Source organism: Propithecus coquereli, unplaced genomic scaffold (assembly GCF_000956105.1).
Source record: "Propithecus coquereli isolate 6110/MARCELLA unplaced genomic scaffold, Pcoq_1.0 Scaffold157, whole genome shotgun sequence".
Lineage (NCBI taxonomy): Eukaryota > Metazoa > Chordata > Mammalia > Primates > Indriidae > Propithecus > Propithecus coquereli.
The window spans coordinates 3938372-3958497 of record NW_012140191.1 but is presented as its reverse complement, the minus strand read 5'-3'; the positions used below and the strand labels follow the sequence as shown (position 1 = coordinate 3958497).

Genomic DNA, 20126 nt, shown 5'->3' with positions numbered 1-20126 from the left:
ATTGTGTCGCTGAACAAAAATGTCTGCTTACATCATAAACTTGGTACTATTGTCTATCTGGAAAACAGGGGTTTTTTTGGTTTCACATGTCTGTTACTTACTTAGCAAACAAGCTTATTTGAATTTGTTCATTCCTTCAACAATTACTCTATTTTTCTTCAAGAAACCTTTAGAAATTGTACGGCAGCACATCAATCCAACAGGATTTTCATCAACAGCCCCAGCTCTTGAACAGCCCAGCAATATTCTGAAGAATTTGTTTCTGGAAGTTGATAACTAAGCTGATTTTTGCTTTATAGGTTTTAATAAAACATATTCTTATCCCATTATGAAATGAAAACTCTCTCTGAAACCAAAAAGCAATGGCTTCAAGATCAAAGAAAATTACTCAATGCAGTTACTTAAATATTTTAAGTGAAATAATTTTTTAAAATTATGATTTATATCCTGTGTCACTTACAATCTAAGTGCAGAGAGGATGTGGTTATTATTTGTAAGTCTAAGAGCTTAACTGCAACTGAGAAGCTGTCTGAAAAATTTTATAAAATGAATTCTCCAAATTTTATAGGAAAATATCATACAGGTCTCTTAGGTTGCTCAAGACCCTGTTTCCTAACAGTTTTTGAAAGCTGTTGACTTTTAGAAATGAACATGTTGATCTGGGCATAAAGGAGGAGGATATGCAGAAAACAGAAGAGATGCCAATTCACAATGCAGCAGGCAATTAATTAACAAGAGTTGTGCTCCTTGAAACATACGATCGAGGAGATCTGAGAATCTCGGAATAACGGAAGAAGTATTAATATTTCCTCCAAGTAACTACACTGGTGTGATTTTCCACCAGAGTTAAATCAGTGGATTAGGTCTTGGGGTATGGTGGTGGTGGTTCTCAACAGGGGGCTGATTTTGCCCCCCCCAGGAGACATTTGGCAATGTCTGGAACATTTTTGGTTGTCACAACTGTGGGGGGAGGGTGTCCTACTGGCATCTATTGGGTAGAGGCTGCTAAATATCTTACGACGTATAGGATAGCACCCACAACAATTGTCCAGCCATAAATGTCAATAGTGCCAAGGTTGAAAAACTCTGGATTAAGATGTCCAAGCTGTATCCTTGAGTGCACAGGCTTGTATAGAGGGCTGGATCCTAGAGTATGCTCTTGCTTTATACACACACACACACAGACACACACTACAATTTATGCTGCAAGGCTAAAAGTACCACTCAGAATCCTACCAGACAGTCTCCTGGAACACTAGTGAGTCCCAGGAGGGTTGTGTTAGAGGGTTTTGCATCGAGCCAGCCACACAAGACCACTACCAAAGGAACTACTTAAGGAATAGATAACAGGAATTGTTCAAAACATAACAGAATTCATTAATTCATTTAGTCACTTATTCAGCAAACCTTTATTGAGCACCCTCATGTACCATTCTGCTAGGCTGGGTGATGCATGGTGAACACAACCAGACGTGGTCCCTGCCCTCACGGAGCTTACAGCCTGGGGGGACTCTAAGGAAGGTTACCCACAAGAGGCCAGTTTGGACAATGGGGACTCTGTAAATGTCCACGATTGAGTTTGACAAGCTTTCACATATGTGTAATCTCATTCGAACTGCTGCACAACCACCTCATGAGACAGACTTTATTCCCTTCTTAGGTTAATAACGTGCCCAAGGTCAAAACAGTCTGTAAGTGGCAGGACTGACAGCTCTGCCCAGTGACACTGAGTCCGTATTACATTGTTCCATAGAGCAGGGATACATATAGGCACTCTTACCTTGACTGGTCCTGGAATTTTCTCTCCCGATCCCCAGCAATCATATAGGTACAAAACTTCTCCTTGTGAAAAAATGCCCCCACCTACTCCATCCTCTTGCTTATATAACACCTGGGGATTATTTTCTAGTTGTTTCATGTACATATGCCTTGTGTTGCTAATTAAATTGTAAACTCCCAACCTGCAGGGGACAGATCTTCCATTTCCTTTGCAACCTTTTGCAGTACTGCAGTCACCCAATAAATGCCCTCTGCATGAATGAACCTGTAGAGATAAAAATACTTTATGGTATTCCCATTTATTGGTTTCACGCTTTTATTTTGCTTTGTGATAGGACTGTACATTATAAGCTTCTACAGGGCAGAGAAAATGGCTTGGTGCTTTCCTTTACACTCAGCAGGCACCATGCAAAATTTGATCCTTGCATGCCTTTTTGATGCTCTGGCACACTGGGGTGTTTTTGTGCATCTAAGGACCAAGGTTGTCAGCTTCTCTGTAGTGAAGAATGTCCCTTCCCTTCCAGTGTAAGTTCCCATGGCGCCTAGGACAGGGCTAGATTACTGCGGAAGCCCCTCTGTGCTTATTTTTACTGCTAAGGAAGACGACTGCGAAAATGGCAAGCTCTTGCATAACCCAAGACCTTGCGAGGAAATGAGCAAAGTGGAAGGGGATTGATTTGAAGGCAGGTCAGAGATGGCCTGGATGAGAATGCCGAGGCTTCTCTCTGAGAATGCAGCCCAAGTCTGACAAGCCGCATTCGAGTCGCGCGCCGCCCGCAGTCCCGGGCCCGGGATGCAGCCAGCCAGCCCGCCCGCCCCGCGCGCCCCCGGGAGCTGTCCAGACGGCCCCGCCCGCGCCTACCTGGGCACTCACCGCGCCGCGCGGCCTCTCCTCCTCCCACCCAGGCCGCGGGAGCCCGGCTCGGGCCTGCCCCGCCGCCTCCCCGCCTCCGAGGAGCCCCGCGGGCCGCGCGCTCGCAGCTTCCACCCGGCCGACCGACCGGCCAGACAGCGACGGGCGCCCGGGGGCGGCGCGGTCAGGCTCGGCGGGGTTCGGCGGGCTCGCCCTCGGCCGGGCGCCTGCAGGGGGCGCGGGGACGGCCCCGCCCCGCCGCCTTCCCTCTCCCTCCCGGCTCCCTGGATCCGCGCCGGGAGGAAATGATGTGTTGCTGCCTGGTTAATCACAGCTCCAGACACTCATTGGCCGAGCGCTCCGCAGCCACTTCCTCCTCCTCCTCCTCCCGCTCCTCCCGCTCCGGCTCCTGCTCTTTGCAGCCGCCGCCGCCGCCGCAGCCTCCCCCTCGGCGCTGGGGGAACTTTTCTACTCTCTGTGACCGTCTCCCGCACCGCCCCCGGGGGCCAGCCCCCAGCCTGCGCGCCCGCCCCGCCCTCGGCCGTCCTCCCAGCCCGAGCCTCTGCGCCTCGGGAAGTTTATTCCGCCCGCCCTCCTCCCCTTCCTCCTCCTCTTCACCCCGCCTCCCCTCCCTCCCCCGGCTCTTTCCCCCGGGTGGCTGCCGCTGCTGCCGCTGCCGCTGCCAGCCTGCTCCTCGGCCAGCCGCGCCGGCCCGAGGGCTGGGAAGCCCCTGGCTCCACGCACCGCTCCGCTGCAGCCGCCGCCGCCGCCGCCGCCGCCGCTCGGGGCCGGTCCTCGGCCCCCGGCCCCCAGCCCCCGGCTCCGCAGAGTTCCGGGCTCCCTCGCCGGCTGCACCGCCCCGCCCCGCCCCGCGCCGCCCCGCGCCGCGCCGACCTGCAGCGCCCGGCTGCCTCGCACTCCGCCTCCCCCGGCTCAGCCCCCGGCCGCGGCGGGACCAGAGGTGAGGGCAGGTCGCCGGCCGCGCCTGCTGGAGCCGGGAGGACCGAGGGAGGAGGGAGCCTAGCGGGGAGAAGAGACAGGGGTTGGCGGTGGGAGGGTGGGCGTCTGCGGTGCCTCCCCCTCGCTTTCATTCCTTTCTCCCCCAAGCCTGATCCCCTCTCGGTGGGGGAAGCAGCCGCGGAACAAAACTGTCTTGCTCTGGGCCTGAACTGCTGGTGGGATATGGGGGAGGGCAGAGGCATGGAGCGGGGGTCGCGGGTTTGCACTGGTGTGTGTGTGTGTGAGCGTGTGTGTGTGTGTAGTGAACTCCTTCAGGGTGTGCACCTCTGACTTGTAAATCGATCTGGCCGCCGGGCCACGGGGCTTACCTTCCTAGCCGAGCTTGGTAGAGTAAAGAGATGGTCGAATCACCCCCACCCTCAAAATATCCGTCTCTTCCAAGAGGAATTTTCTGCTGGAGAGACAGCCAATAAACTCTGCTCAACTCCCGCCCTCCCTCAGTTCTTCCTAGCTGCAGTTTCAAAAAGCTTCAAAGCCAGGAATGTGGGATTCATCTTCCGATCCCCAGAAGGCAAATGTGGTTACAGATGTTGCACGGTACTTTGCCAAGTTTAAAACCCTTCCTTCAACACTGTAACCAAAACAGGGAGGCTAGAACCTTGGGCGCGCTGGGGAGAGATGTGGGCCTCTGGGGCCGCTGGATTCAGTAACTTCCGTCGGGTTCTAGACTGGCTCAGCTCTGTCCAGTTTGTGCCAGATATGTCTCCCACCCTCTCCTCATCTCCTCTTTCCCCTGTTGGTTTGAATGCTCCTTACTAGAGAGAAGCTACTTAAGGAGGAAAACATTCTACTTAGTAGTAGCAGAAAAGTCTTGGTTGAAAAGTTGTCATTAATTTGGCTTTTGGAGAGAGGTAGCAAGGTGATACAATGGATTTGTTAATTTTATTGGGCTTTTCTTTCTTGTTTGAGGGATGTACCATAGGCCTTAGATGATGGGAAAAGGAACCGGTTCTATACACGTGTTATGTATTTTTGAAAAGAGACCCTTGAATTGAGACATAACCCAGTGGTTTTAAAGAATCCTGTCCCAGAGATGCAGATTGCTCTGACAGCCCAAGGGAAGGCGGTGGCAAAAAATAGACACCACCTCCCTTTTCCCCAAAAAAATTCTTCCTGGAAAGGTGGTGTTAAGAAATTTCAGAGATGGGCTGATCCAAGTGGCGGGCCTTAAATGGAAACACTATAGTATGTCCTGGCACTTGTCTCTGGAGGTGGGTTGCTGGCCAGGGGCCCGGGCTTGGGCAGCCAGCAGACACTAGTCTTGTGCTGACCTCAGACACTGCCTTGCCATGCGGCTTTACTGTGTGCAGACTGCTTAAGTATGAAATAGGGGCCTCATCCATTTCACTGGTGGGGATACGGGTCAGGAGGTTATCTTAGGCTTGGATGGGACCTGGGTCACTGTCTTCTAAGATCAAATCACTTATTTTGTGGTTCATTTGTTTTTGTTTTCTGTCTTGGAATGAAAAAAACAGAAGTCTTTTGAAGCCGAAATGTAGACCTTAAGTTGATGTAATTGAGAGTTGGATAATAATGTCTTTACTATCACCCCTCATACAGATACTCAAAGGTGGTGAAGGGTGTTGAGATAAATTCTGGATAGATCACAAAGACCAAGGATTGAGATGGGTATAGATTGAGTTCATTCTCTCCTTTTCCAGCTATATTAGTGAGTTTTACTTGAGGGTGGTTTTAAATAAAACCTGATGTAGGTACTGTCTTACAGCTTTCGTACCTTGGAAGAGAGTGATCATGTGAGTCCAGATAGGTTGCTTGCTATCTGTAAGTAATTTAAAAGAATATTAAGGATGTGGAGTAAAGATGCCATATTCAGGAATGTAATGAATTAATTTCAGAAGTGAGGACCTTAATTTGATTAATAGCATTGTAATGATTTTTTTTCAAAGTAGTGATTTACCAAACTTTCTTCATGCATCCACGAAAGATATAACAGCAGTGATTGAGTCAGGAAATAGAGGTTATGCCTCTGGACTTACCCTAGATCAGACTGAACTAGTCTTGTGATGATCATGACAGGCTTCTAGGTAATTCTCAGGGCTGGATTGAGTAGTCCAGCTTTCTGAGGGGGGGAGGGGAACAGGACAGAAATGGATTTGAAAAACGATCCTGCTCTTCAAGGTCATGAGGTGAAGATGGAATCAATGCTGGGACTGGGAGCTGTCGTTGGTGGCTTGTTTGGCTGTTGGATCCCTGCATCTTGATTTATTTTTATGTGACGAGATCTCATGCCCAACTGGTTAGGAATTCTGCAGAAATAAACTGTTGATGGTGGCAAGACCCTTTGATATGTGTGGGTGATTTTAATGATGGGATAATTTGGGGATACTGGATATTTGCCAGGCACTGTGCTCAGCTCTTTACATGCACTTTTTCATTCCATTTTCACAACCACCATATGTTTTATTATCATTTTACCTTCTACAATAAGAAATTGAGGCTTGGCAAATTTAAGTGGTAGAGTGAGGTTTTGAACCAGGGGTCTCCGGGACTCCAGAACTTGTGTTCTTAGCCGCTTTTGCCAGTAATTGCTCAACTGGCATTCGTTCACATATGGTCTTCATGAGTTTACCATGGCTAAGTCTCACTTAGTCTATTAATTACTTAATATTTTTCTTTAAAGCAGTGATTCACTAAAAAAAAAAAAGACATCATCTTTTAAGAGGAATCAATATATCACTGCTACGTTTGGAAAGCCAACTCACTTGTTAGGGATAGGAGGCAGTCATAAAGATACATTCATACTTGTACTGAACCCCAAATTCAGGATAATGGTTATTTGGGTGTGTGTGTGTGTGTGCGCGTGTGTGTGTGTGTGTGTGTGTGTGTGTGTGTTGTACGAACCCGGAATAAGGATGGAGGAGGTAGGTAGATGATACAGTACTGGTGATGTTCTGGTTTTTGGATTGGGTGATGGGTTCATGGGTGCTGATTTTATTTTTAGACTTTATAACCTACATACACGATACATACATTTTTTTGTAAAATGATAAAGAAAATTAAACATAACCATTAACACTGATTACTTGGGGAATATTTTACTGTGCTATGCTGACTATGTAGACTTAGCTTGGTGCCTTGTAAAAAGTAGGTATACAAGAACTATTGGCTGATTGACAGGACCCCAGGTAATAACTTTAAAGCAAGCTTATTGTTTGTTATACTTGAGTAAGGCTGAGGTATGTCCCTCCCACTCCCGCCCCAACTATTTTCTCCTGCTTCCACTCTGATTTCCAATATTGTGACTAAAATAATAGCGTGGGCTACAGTGAGGTTTTGCCTGACTCCAATTATGGGAGACATGGTCTGGGCTGAAGCTGGCACTTTTCAACATCACCTTGTCTTATATATCTGGTACTTAGGATGGGGCAAAGAATGCTGTGGTGAAGTGTTAAAATGCTTTCATATTTCTTTCCCAGTGGTAACGTGTGACCGTTCAGAGCTGGAAGTGGTGTTTAAGTTAAAGCGGCGCCCAGGTAAAATGTTAACAACATTAAACTGGCGAGGCTGGGAAATAAAGCCATCAGAGATTTTAATTGGAATCCACAGAGTCTCCTGTTTTATTTTCCCAAGCAAGTATTGGGTACTGTGGCTTTATTCCTGGAAATGAGGATTTGGAATTGAGTTTCCTGGTACAAAATACCCTCTTTGATCTTTTGGAGTGAAAACTTTGTGTTTCTTTCTGTGGCCAATTCCAGCTCTCAGAAGAACCAAATGGAAGATTTACCTCTTCTTTTTTAGTGGTTGGCCAGGGACGGCTCCTGCTTGCCATGCTAGTTTAAGAATCAGAAATTCCAAACCAGGATTTGTGTGTTGGAAAGGACATTCAAATGAAAGACTCCTTTTGAAAGAATGTCATCAAGTTGGTGTGGTCAGCCTTTGGTTCACATGGGAGGTAGTTTTGCCTGAACTAACACTCTCAAAATTAACTAATAAGAGATTCAGGAGCTTCCTTCTCAGAGTTTAAAAAAAAAAAATCCACCCCCTGCTCCTAGTATTCAAATTGACTCCACAGTTGAATAATATTCCTGTGCTCTTATAGGCAAGTTTTGGAAATCTGAGCTTGTTTATATGTCCAAAGGCTCTTGTGTGATCTGTGAGAGCTTTGTTTTTCAGAGCTGCCACTACTCAGTTGTTTGATTTTTGGGTTTCACTCTCTGACCAAACATTCCACTCTGCCCATTAGTGTTGCTTCATTGTTGACTCTGGGTATTTGGCCTTTATTTCTGTGACTGGGAAGGTAACTTTAAATTTTAGTCTTTCCAAATTTTGTGGAGGTTGTTTTTTGGGGGATGGGACGAGGTGAAGTGGCCACATTTAGCACAGGTGTCCTGGTGCTGTCCAGAAGGTCAGCTCTCCTTCATTCTAAGGCCAAGCCTTGGCTGCTCTTGCTCTCTGCCCTTTCTCCTCTCTTTTGTGGAGAGCCAAATCCTTCAGGGCTCAGAGTAATCTTGCAAGCAAGAATGCTTCCCGGATTTTGCCATTTTGCCTTTTGACAGTCTCCTAGCATTTTATCATCCTCACTCCTCATTTTGGGACTTGATTGATCTGTTTGAGGGCAAGGCTAAAGTTATTCATTTCTCCATTTATTCTTTTGACACAATTCATTTCCCTTCACCAATTTAAAACCTTCTAAGTTTTCTTACTCGGCTCCTTGAGGGCAGGGACTGTGTCTTAGTCATCATTTGTGTATCTTTTATGCCTAACATAGTGCCTGGCCCAGACCACATAGTCCATAAATCTTTTTTTAATTGCTGAGAGAATGAATGGATGATTGCATATGAGGGGAGCAAAGGGACCCAGTCCTCTAGGGAATCAGGGAAATCTCAGAGAAGATGAGGCCAGTCACAGTGGTCCTTAAGGATGAGTTTGGGAAGCAGGGATGAAAGACGCTCTATGTAGAAAGAACTGTTTTTTTTTGTTTTTTTTTTTTTTTGAGACAGAGTCTCACTCTGTTGCCCGGGCTAGAGTGCCGTGGGGTCAGCCTAGCTCACAGCAACCTCAAACTCCTGGGCTCAAGCGATCCTACTGCCTCAGCCTCCCGAGTAGCTGGGACTACAGGCATGCGCCACCACGCCTGGCAATTTCTTTCTATTTTTAGTAGAGACGGGGTCTCGCTCTTGCTCAGGCTGGTCTCGAACTCCTGACCTTGAGCGATCCAGCCGCCTCGGCCTCCCAGAGTGCTAGGATTGCAGGCGAAGGAACTGTTTTTGATATTCCTCTATGCTTGATGTTGTAACTTGTCCTAAGTCAATTCAACAAATATTTATTGTATTCTTTTCAGTGTATATTTCCTTTTTTGTTTGTTTTTGTATTTAAGGGTGATGCTTCCATTTTTGGGAAGAATATTTCAACTAATTTTTTATATTCCACAGAGCAAGGAATTCTGCATTAATGTGTATAAGGCCGGGACCCAAACACTCAGTGAATTGACTCCTTTACTCTGACTTTTTCCTGTTGCATATGTTCCCAAACAGTTGACCTGTGAAAACACAGGGTGGTAGGCAGTGCTTGTGTGTGAGGTGGAAGAAAGTGTATGACCTCTTTGGAAAATGGGTGGAATCCAAAGTAAATTCTTCTTTTGATAGGTTTTAAGGGCTGATTTGAGTGGACATACCACATAGAACTTTTCAGCTTGCATACTTGATGGCTGGGTGTTTTGCTCATCTATGAAAACCAAGATTGGCCATTGATGGTCACTGTGCAGCATAGATGCCATTGAGAAATAAGATTGCTCTAGTTTTGGGGATTTTTTTAGCCAGTTATGGAAGAATTATTGATTCAACCTTGAGTTTGATGAGAAATGTACAGAGGGGATAAGGAAGGTAGGGGTTATATTGGACAAAACTGAATGTTAGAAGTGAGATGATAATTGGAGTTTGGAGAGTGGCTACTGAGAAGAATGTGCAACAAAAAGAATTTGAGAAAAAGCATTCTGGAATAAAGGGATGGATTGAGGAGATATTTTAAACCAAGTTCTGAATCTTCCACTGTTGCAGCTATTGATGAGGAGTGCTACACTCTGGGTGAAAATAAAATGTGTTTGACTACTCTCCTTAAGTGGTGGGTGAATGCTTATAAGCAAACGTGACCATGAAAGCTGGAGCTTTTGGACCAGTTTCTCTTGTTTTGATGTCACGGACTTACAGAAGATAGAAATATACCTAGGAACAAAAAGCGTAGGTGGTTTTTCTGGTGTGACCCTTATCTTCCTTTTTAGGAGTAAGGAAAGTGGTACGGGACAAGTGTACCGATTATATTTTTCATGTGCTTTTTTGAACTTGAAGAACCTGTACTGTTGTGAACAACAGGTGGCAAGAACAAATATCTTATGTGTACGGCCTAGTAAAAAGTGGAAAAGCTCAGTCAGTCAGCAGAGATTACTTTATATAAACATAAATGTTCTATTTCAGTGTTTCTAAAACATTTTTGACTCCCAGCAATACATTTTACATCATGACGTAGTACACACACATGCATATTGAAAAAGAAAGTTGAATTACAAGTTTTACAAAACAATATTGTAAATGTTTTGTAGTTTCTATTTAATTTTTATTAAAATTCTGGTCTGTATCTATTAAATTGATTTCACAACTTGCTAATAGATCCTAATAAGCGGTTAGAAAAAAATGTTCTAGGTACTGTGGAAATTAGCCCTAATTTGTTTATTGAATAGTTGTTGGTCTGGATGGTAATTTTTTTTTTTTTTTTTTGGGTATGGATTTCAGTCATTCTACAGAAAGTCCACACTCCTATTCTATGCTCTCTTCTCCCGCCAAATTATTTTCTCTGTGTAAGGGTCTTTGCTTGTTTCTCCAAATCAGCTTAAAGTGAGTAATACGTGGTTTGGACCAGCTCCAAGAGTGCATCATCATCTTGGTCCCAATCAGCATTAAAGGTGGGGTGGCCTCATCTAAACTGGTGGCAGGAGCTACTTAGCTCCCTGTTTATTTAGATTCTATTTGAAGAGGATGGCAACTTCCAGTAACAAGGGGGAAAGCAGGAGTACCTGCTAAGGTCACATGCACCCAAAAGGTGAGAGCAAAGTGGAAGAGATGACCCCATATATTGTTAGTGTGGACAGCTCTTTGCAATTAAAGACATAAGAGCTTAACTGGTGGCAGCAGTCATCATTATTGTCATTGTCCTCATCATTAAAATCTCCCTGTTTTCCTGCTCCTTTATCTTGCCCTCTTTTCTTTGTCCTTCATTTATTGAGCATTTATCGAGTCTTCCTGTACTTTGGGCTGGACATGAAAAGCTCAGTAAAGCCAAGTTGATCTTTTTTTTTTTTTTTTTTGAGACAGAGTCTAGAGTCTCACTCTGTTGCCCGGGCTAGAGTGCCGTGGCGTCAGCCTAGCTCACGGCAACCTCAAACTCCTGGGCTCAAGCAATCCTACTGTCTCAGCCTCCTGAGTAGCGGGGACTACAGGCACGAGCCACCATGCCCAGCTAATTTTTTCTACATATATTTTTAGCTGTCCAATTAATTTCTTTCCATTTTTTGGTAGAGACGGGGTCTCGCTCTTGCTCAGGCTGGTCTCGAACTCCTGAGCTCAGAACGATCCGCCCACCTCGGCCTCCCAGAGTGCTAGGATTACAGGCGTGAGCCACCTCGCCCGGCCTAAGCCAAGTTGATCTTAATGTGCCCTTGAGTAGGACAGTGAAGAACTGCACATCCAACTATAAATGGCAGAATGCTGAGTATCCTGGTCACAAGATACAGAGGGATAAGGATCAACCAACACCTTTGGGGAAGTTGCCTTCGAAAGAGGTCCCAGTTTGATATTATGTTGAGAGGTATCTATATAGCTTGTGGAATAGGCAAAAAGAGGGAATAGGGCAAGGAAATACAAGGTGGTTGTTTTTTCTTAGAAGCCATGTTATATAAAACATAGTTGTACGTATTTTTAATCACTAGAATCAGACTCTGTCCCAAGATGCAGCTTCTTAGGGAGGTATGCAAGACCTGAGACAATTGAAAAGAACAGCAGGAAAGAACAGCAGGTTCATTGTTAAAAGTGCTTTGTGATGCGACTTGACTATACAAAGTCAGTAAGGTGAGCATCGTAGAAGCAAGCCTAGAAAGGAAGATTGGGAGCCAAACTATGGTTTATTTTGAATGCCAGGCTGAAGGTTAAGATAATACATGTACAACAGGACTTGATCAGGCCCCCCCTGTAGTATCTCATTTAATGCTCACACTACTCTGTGAAGTACTTACTCTTATTATCCCCGTTTTACAGAAGGAGAAACTGAGACTAGGAGAGGTGATGTGACGTGTTTGAGGTCATACATCTGGACTTAAACCCCTCTATAGCAGAGGTTGAAAACTGGTGGCCCCTGAGCTCACATTTGTGCCCTGCCTGATACGGTATTTAGAACATTTTTTGTTTCGGCAATGGTTGCCATCATTTAAAAATGGGGAGGTTTCATTAAAAAATTTCAGATTTCCAGCTGCTCCTGCAACATTGAAAACTCTGGCAGCCCAGGATGGTGTTCCTGCAGGAACCTGCCAGAGCTCCCTGTGACTGTGTCAGTCTGAGGGGGCATATGCGCTGTGTTCGCCACAGTCCCAGCTCATCCTGTTTTCTCCCAGACACTGAGGCCCGGCATTAGTTGCTATTTATTGTTTATTCTTGTGTTGGTGAGTTTCTTTCTTTTTTCTTTTCTTTTTTAACTCTTAGCCTGCATCATTTCTGTGTGCTAACTGCATTGCTTCTACAGGTGTATGGGTTTGAGCCCCTGTCACATAGCCTTCTGTTGGCCAAGGTTGATTGGGCTAGTGGCAGAGGGTGGGATGCCCAGAAGCCGAGAGGAAATGAGAATGGATGGAGCTAAGGTTTTGCCCTTGGGCTGGAGAAGCCTCAAGGCTTGGCAAAATAAATTACTTTTGTGATGAGAAGGAGGGTAGGGGGTGGACAAACATACTTGAATTCTGGAACCTAGATGACTGGGAGAATGGCGTTGATCTTTAAAGAGAATGAAAGGTTGGCAAGAGGAGCGGGTTTGAGACGGAATGTGGTGTTGCGGTGGAGGTTCTGGTGGAAATGAGAACACAGAAGCCTTGCTTGAGTTCTGTGAGAAGTTGGGAAGATGGTACTGAACCCTGGGGATAAGGGTTTGAGGCTTTGGCTTTGTGTTGGTTATTGGATCTGTTTTGGCACTGGTAAGAGGGTCGGAACGCTCTGGAGGGAAGCGCCCTTTTGGAAATGGGAAGAAGCTTTTTATTATTGACCAGGAATGGCCAGCTACAAACAGTTCAAAGTCTCTTACTGGCTTTTTTGGGTCAAGTGCCGTATCTTGCAATAAATCAAATGTTTATCCTAATTAAGGAGTAAGATCACAGTCTTCAACTTTTGAACATGGGAACTGATAAACATCTGCTCATAGAATCAAAGGCAGATATGCTGTTTGATGGGTGACACCTGTAACTCATGTTTACTTCTATTTTGCTAAACCTTATTTAGGTGAAACGGATTCTAACTATGACTTTTTTTGTATCACAGGTGATACGAAAGGTGAAAAAGAGGTTGCTAGAGCCCTGAGATGGGGAAAGAGTGCCAGGGAAGAATGACTCTGCTAGAGATTTACCCTCGCTTTTAGCCAGTTTAGAATGGAATGTCCTTTTCAAATTCAGATTTTTCTTTTTCCCCTTGGCTTGTTTGCTTAGGATTGCCTCCAACTCATTGTTTCTTAATCAGCTAGGTCCACCTCGGCTCCTCTCCCTTCTCCCACTTGGTGCCCCTTTGATCCCTTAAAGTCATATTGTTTTAGGACATTCTGAGCACTGGTCGGGTGAATCAACCTCAGATGTGGGTGTCGTGCATGGAAATCTTCCTGGAGGACTTTTCTTTTGTTCTCAGAGATTTGTCTCCTTTTGGGGCCATACAACTCGGACTTTTTTTTTTTTTAATTCGAATTGGTATTCTTATTTTAATCCCAGGTAGCACAGTAATATGGGTTCCTATACATTTTGTCTTAGAAATTAAATAATTTCATTAAGATGTTTTATGTTTTGATACTGTTTACGTTATGAAAGGAATACGTGTACACAACACAAGATTTGAAGTACGGGAAACCATTGTCAGTCATGGACTGTCTGTATATATAGGGTTCAGTGCTGTCTGAGGTTTTAGGCTTCCACTGGGGGTCTTGGAAGGTATCCTCACATCCACAGATAACTCGCTGTATCTGTCAGTCTATTTATCTCCTATATATCTAGGGATAAATACCAAGGATTGAAATTGCTAACCCAGAGGGTATTTGCATTTTAAATGTCAGTATAGGTTGTACCATGAATTTGGTTTTTGTTTTGTATTTGTGAAGCAAGGTGGCATGGTGAGAATGAGAGAACAACCCAAAGACTCAAGCACTAGACTGTTCTCTGGTGTAAATCAATTTTGTGGCCCACGAAAGTCCTTTTCTTAACCTTTGTCTTTGTGGTGTTTTCCTTTTCTCGTCTGTCAAGAAGGGCACAGACAGCTTTGCACAGCAGCAGTATCGTAGCCAATGAGGTTTGTCTGGGGCACGATTATTGCTAATTGAAAACTTTTTCCAATACCCCACCGTGCAATATAGGCGGCATTAGCAATTTTTGATAGTCTCTTCGGAGGCAGTAAGAAAAGAAGAGGGACATAGACTAAGTTATTTCTAAAGTTTAATAATTTACTGATTCTCTTTCAATTTTTCTCTTTTTTGTTCCTTCCAGTAAATGGAACTTGTTGTTTTGTTTTTTTTTTTCCTTTGTAAGTTTCAGTCTGTGAAGAACTCTGGGCTTTGGAAGCCTTGCTAACCACAGCTTTACTTTGATTGTTTTAAAGCACCATGTCTGGTTTGTGCTTTATGTTAAAAGCAGAGCTTCTATGGCTGATTATCTTTTCCTTTTTTTTTTTTAAATACGGTGAGTGGTAAGTAGGCATTTAGTGACCAAGAAACTCATATAGTCAGCTTTTTATTATTGATCAGGAATAGCAGCAAAGGATTTTTAGACTTAGGGAAAAAGTTTTATTTTTATAATAGCTTTAAAAAAGGCAAGAGGCATATGACAGTCAGTCTTTAAAAAAACAGCAATATTTTATTTATGACTTTGGAATGTACCAGGGGAGACAGCTTTTGATCTTTTGAAGTATTTTGTAATGTGAAGAAGGTAAAATAGGGATTATTGAAATTTTGAGCTGTGGAACCAGTATTGTTTCATCTGATGATTGGATTTCCTGGTGGTTAGCAAACTGGATGTATTTAAAAATTGAAGCCCAAGTAAATAAAATTTAATATAAAATTCGTGTTTATTCCTTGTACTGCATTTTTTTTCTTTAGAATTTGCTCCCTCAAAAGCAAGCAATATATTTGGACTCCAAGTTCAAAGACTTGGAAATTTTGAGTTGTTCATATAAATGTAATTTTTCTGGAAAATTTTTGAGCCTTTCGTTATTCATTTTAAAAAATCACTTATTAAATCTCTTTTCAATTTCCTTTTTTTTTTTTTTTTTTTTTGTGAGACAGAGTCTCACTCTGTCTGTTGCCCTGGGTACAGAGTGGCATCATCACAGCTCACTGCAACCTCAAACTCCTGGGCTCAAGGGATCCTCCTGTCTCAGCCTCCTGAGTAGCTGGGACTACAGGCATAGGCCACAACGCCTGGCTAATTTTTCTATTTTTAGTAGCGATGGGGTCTCACTCTTGCTCAGGCTGATCTGGAACTACTGAGCTGAAGTAGTCCTCCTGCCTCAGCCTCCCAGAGTGCTAGGGTTACAGGCGTGAGCCACTGTGCCTGGCCTAAATCTCTTTAAATGTACATACAAATTTATTCATCTAGCTGTAGAGTAGCAAAAAAAAAAAAAAAAAAAAGGAAACAAATGTTCTACAATAGAGATTAGGTTTATATATATTCATAAAATGGAATCTTATGTGATCACTAAAAAGACTATTTTAGATAAATTTTTAGGGACAGATCTCATTTAAAAGTTACTTTCTCAAAGAGGCTTTTGTTGGCTATTCCATCCTTAATTCTTTTCTGTATCTTACATATACTACCCTATATATACTCTAAGTGTGTATATACATATATATATATATATATATGTATATACACACACACACATATGCACACTATTAATATAAATAGGATATGTCTACTTGGTACAGTGTGTGTGTATCCTTTGCCTGGTATACTGCCCTATCCGTAGGAGACATGGAGAAATTTTTGCAATGAATTAATGATCACAGAGAGTATTCAGAGTAACATTACACAGAAAAAGCAGGACACTAAAAACATAGTATGATTCCATTCATGTAAATTATGTACAATAGAATAGTACAGTTCCATACACATAAACATAAAAGATAGTACGATTTCAGATTTGTAGTTATATACATATGGATATAGAGGAAAAAAGGATTGGTAGGAAATGAAGCAAAATGTTAACAGTTATCTCTGCGCTGTGGGTCATGCATAATTTTAAAGAGACAATCTTGAAATACAAATGAGTGGAGTAAATATTAGAAGATTATGTCACCTCGATAATGTATTTTACCCTTTCAGCATTAAAGGTGGTCACCTTACCTAAAATGATGTATTACAATACCATGGCCTTTTCTCCTCTTGAGTAAAATGTACTGTATCTCCATAGTGTGACAGGTTTTATATCTACTTTAGGATTAAATTATGATCTGAGAGTTGCACTTTAAAGAAACTGGTTTTAATTTCACATCAGTTGAAGTTAAAGGGTAGTGAAAGTATATTAGATCTGGTACAAGTGTCTAATTATAATTATTGACACATTTTCAAATGCTCTCTTAAGTGTGATGCATTGCCCATGATTTTGACAGCTGTGACTACATTAAACCTGCTGGAGTACTCTTTTCACAAAGGTTTGTTTAAACTTAGAATTGTCAGAAGGATTCTTCATAAAGTAGATGAGCACAGATTTAGAGGTGAAATGGTAGTTCATTTCCCACTGTGCTTGTTGAGTTTTAGTCTGTTAAATGTTAAACAGAAGATTTTCTGGATTTAGTTTTCATGTCAAGAAACCTGGGAATTTTATTTTCTTATACAGTATAAAAAAAGCCTGGTGTTGTTCTTTTGCGGTTTGACTCTGCAAGGCTAGTGTAGATTCTACTTATTTTTCCTGCTGAAGGTCTCCAGCCACATAACTTCAAACTGACAGACTTGATGTTGCATAACAGCCTTGTTTTCTAAACGTCTCCCTCAAAGTTTATGTATTATCTCCTTTTTGTGGCCATTCCTTCCTTCTATACAGATTTATTGAGCAGCTATTATGTGCCAGGCACTGAGCATATAGACAGGCTGTCAGAGAGCTTAGCTTGGCAGAGACAGAAAAATAAATAGCCAATATACAACAGAGTGAAGTGCCAGATTGGAGCGCCAAACATGAAGTTGAGATGAGCAGTTCTGTTTGAGAGGGCCTTGAAGGTCATCTTCTCAAGGGAATGATGTTCTTGAGCATCTTGAAGGTTGAGTAGGCAGTTATCAGGTGGAGAAAAGGAGAAAAGGCCTTCCAGGCACAGAGGCTTACAGGAAAGACAGCATCCTTTAGAATTGAATGTGGCCAGAACCTTACTACTCCACGTGTGGTAGTCCTTGGATCAGCAGTGATGGCATCATTAGAACTGCAGTCTCAGGCCGACCTGAATCCTTCTGAATCAGAGTCAGCTTTGCAACAGTATCCCCAGGCGATTTGGATGCTTCTAAAAGTTTGAGAAATATCAGACTCCAGCACAGGAAGGGATAAAAGATGGGAATGCTGAGAAAATAGACCCCCTGCAAAGGAGTTTCAACTCTTTTTTTAAACACAGGGTTAGATAACAGAGAAGTAACATTATCAGATTTACGTTTTCTGAAAATTGGCTGGAAGTACCTGTAGGGCAGCATTTACCAAAAATGTTTGTTGAAACCTTAATTGTACGTAGGTGCATCACAGAAAAAAGTCCTCAAATAAGTTTGGCAGATGCAGGACGTTATATCCTTCTTTTAATGTAAAAGTATCATAGTACATTGAAAGTTCTGGGAAGTTGGCATTGAAGAAAACCATTAGCTTAACCACTTATCCTGGGATGTCCCTGGGGTTTTCCACCTTTATTCCACAGTGGATCCCTGGGTAGCCTCACAGCTGTTAATACCACAGGGATAGTGGATACCTTCTGCTGAACACATTTTTGGGAAATGCTAACACTACTTCCCAAATTTCAGACACTGCTTTATCTGAGTGGGGGGTGACTGACTGTCCGGGTTTGCCTGGGACTGAGTGAGATGCTGGGACGCCAGACTTTCAGTGCTAAAGTCCTGGGCAAACCAGGGTGGGTTGGGCACCCTTCCTATCAGTTTACCGTACATATGACTATTTACTTTCTTTAGGTACACTCAGCCTTTTCCCCTCCAATTCTTGTTTCAGGCTCATTCTAATGGACTGGTTCTCAAACTTGTCTGCACTGGAAGCACCTCCTGGGAAGTTGCTAAGCCTGTGCCCACCACATGAGGTTGTGATTTAACTGGTCTATGCAGGGGTATATATGGCCCATGGGGTATGGGGTGGAATTTTTCAAAGGTCCCCAGTTTATTCATGAAAGTTTATTCAAAGCACTTGTGGAAATGCAGTCTTAATGTACTACTTATGAATTAATTTTAATATCTAGCAGGAAAAACACTAACCAATAAAAAGGAAAAAAAAAGCCAAAGAAACACCTACCTAGCAGCATGTTAGGGTACCATCAGTAGAACATGTTCCACACTCTGAGAAACATGTAGGGGGAGTAGCAGTCTAGGCAAAAGATGAGGAGGGCCAGAGCTGCTTGTTGGCCAGTGTGGCTGGAGAGGATGTTGGAGACCTCAGTGCTGCCTGGGCGGCTGAGCTGATGAGCTGTGATGACTGATCTGTAGGGTGGGATCAGGTAGATGGTCATCACTTAACAGAATAGGGAGGAGAGTGGGGAATGCTGGAAAGTAACAGTCTCAGTTTGAGCGGACTCGTGGAGCTATCCAGTGGGTAGTCAGAAGAAAAAGAATTAATAGCTCAGGGGATGGGGCTGGACAGATGAGAGCTTCTCCCTCCTGGTCCAGGGGGCTGTGAAGTTGAAGGGGAGAGGGTGGATCTGCCCCTTGGGTCCCAGGGATGAGGCCTGGAGGAGGACCCTGAGAGAGGAGTCTGGGAACGGCCTGGGAGGTAGGAGGACACTACAGAGGCTCCTGTCATCACAGAGGAAGGCAGAGCTCCTCCCAGGTACTCCTGTGAAGCAAATGGGAGAAGAGCTCAGGAGGGCAGTTTGTGTTGGTAATTTAGTCGTCTTTAGCAATGTTTGTGTAAGTTTGGCATGAGGGAGGAAACCAGATATAGTGGGCTGAGAGGGAGGAGATGGCTAGAGCAAGTGACTTTTTCTAGAATTTCTAACTGAAGAAAAAGCCTGGCATAGAATGGGATCTTAGGGAATAAATCTGGGTTAGTCATCTGGTTACTCATGGAAGTTATTTCAACAAGGGAAAAAAATTACAAGGAATATTCAGATATTCACAGAAAAAGTGCCAGAGCCCTCTGGGGCTCCAAGGAATCCCTTTGCTTTCAAATCGTAGCCACTCAGCTTTCCTAAAGCCTCCCTGGTCATTCCCTGGACACAATAATCTCAGTTTCTGAATTTATATATTTATAGATGTCATTAAGGATTTTTTTAATGGTGATGATAAGGCAGCATCTGGCTAAGGGTTCAGGCTTTGTTGCTATGTAGCACATGTTTGTGGAGGGCTTTGTAGTTTACCAAAGCAACACCATGTCTTACGTGATCTTCTTAACCTCGTACAGGAGACGGCAGAGAATAGTGTAATTTTTTTTACAAGGGGGAAAAAAAAGTTTGAAGTTTAAATATATTAGGGAGAACTTGCTGATGGTTAATAATGTAGTCATGGATCAGGATGGAATCCTGGCCTCCTGGTGCAATATTTCTTCCATTATATTGACGAGGAGGGTGTCTCCATTTTTTTTCCCAATTAGTTTATAAATTCCTTTAGGGCAGAGATAGCGTGTTCACTGTTGAGACCTGGGTTGGTAGTGGATAGGAGGATCCTTTGGCCCAAGATTCCCACTCACAAGGGGCTTCATATTAATCTTTACATTACCTTTGAGTGATAGAGTCCCAGAAATATGCTAACAGGATTAGAAGAAGGTGGTATGGATCATCTAACTTTGAACTTGTGTTTTACTACTAGACCATGTAATTGTGTTGAGACTAGCCTAATAGTATTGCCTGGCATGTTTGGTAAGTATTTAAAACATGCAGTGTTTGTCACCCTGTTTCATCATTTAAGAAAATATTTTAATACCGGAAATCAGCTGCAGTGGAAGAGGCCCCAACCTCTCTGGACTTCAGAGAGGCCCTTCTCTGTGTGTGTGGGGAGGGTCACGAAGATGCATCAGCCCCTCCCACAATGCTTAAGTCCGGTAAAGCT

At 43.5% G+C, this 20126-nt stretch overlaps 1 protein-coding gene across 1 annotated transcript in view; it reads left to right on the top strand.

Moving 5' to 3' along the window:
* The first annotated feature begins 3525 nt into the window (after positions 1 to 3525).
* ACVR1 (activin A receptor, type I) overlaps positions 3526 to 20126 on the top strand; it is a 129430-nt gene continuing 112829 nt past the window's right edge. Inside the window, exon 1 of the mRNA XM_012640783.1 lies at positions 3526 to 3593. The gene's annotated coding sequence lies outside the window, so the exon portion shown is untranslated. The remainder of the gene's footprint in view (positions 3594 to 20126) is intronic.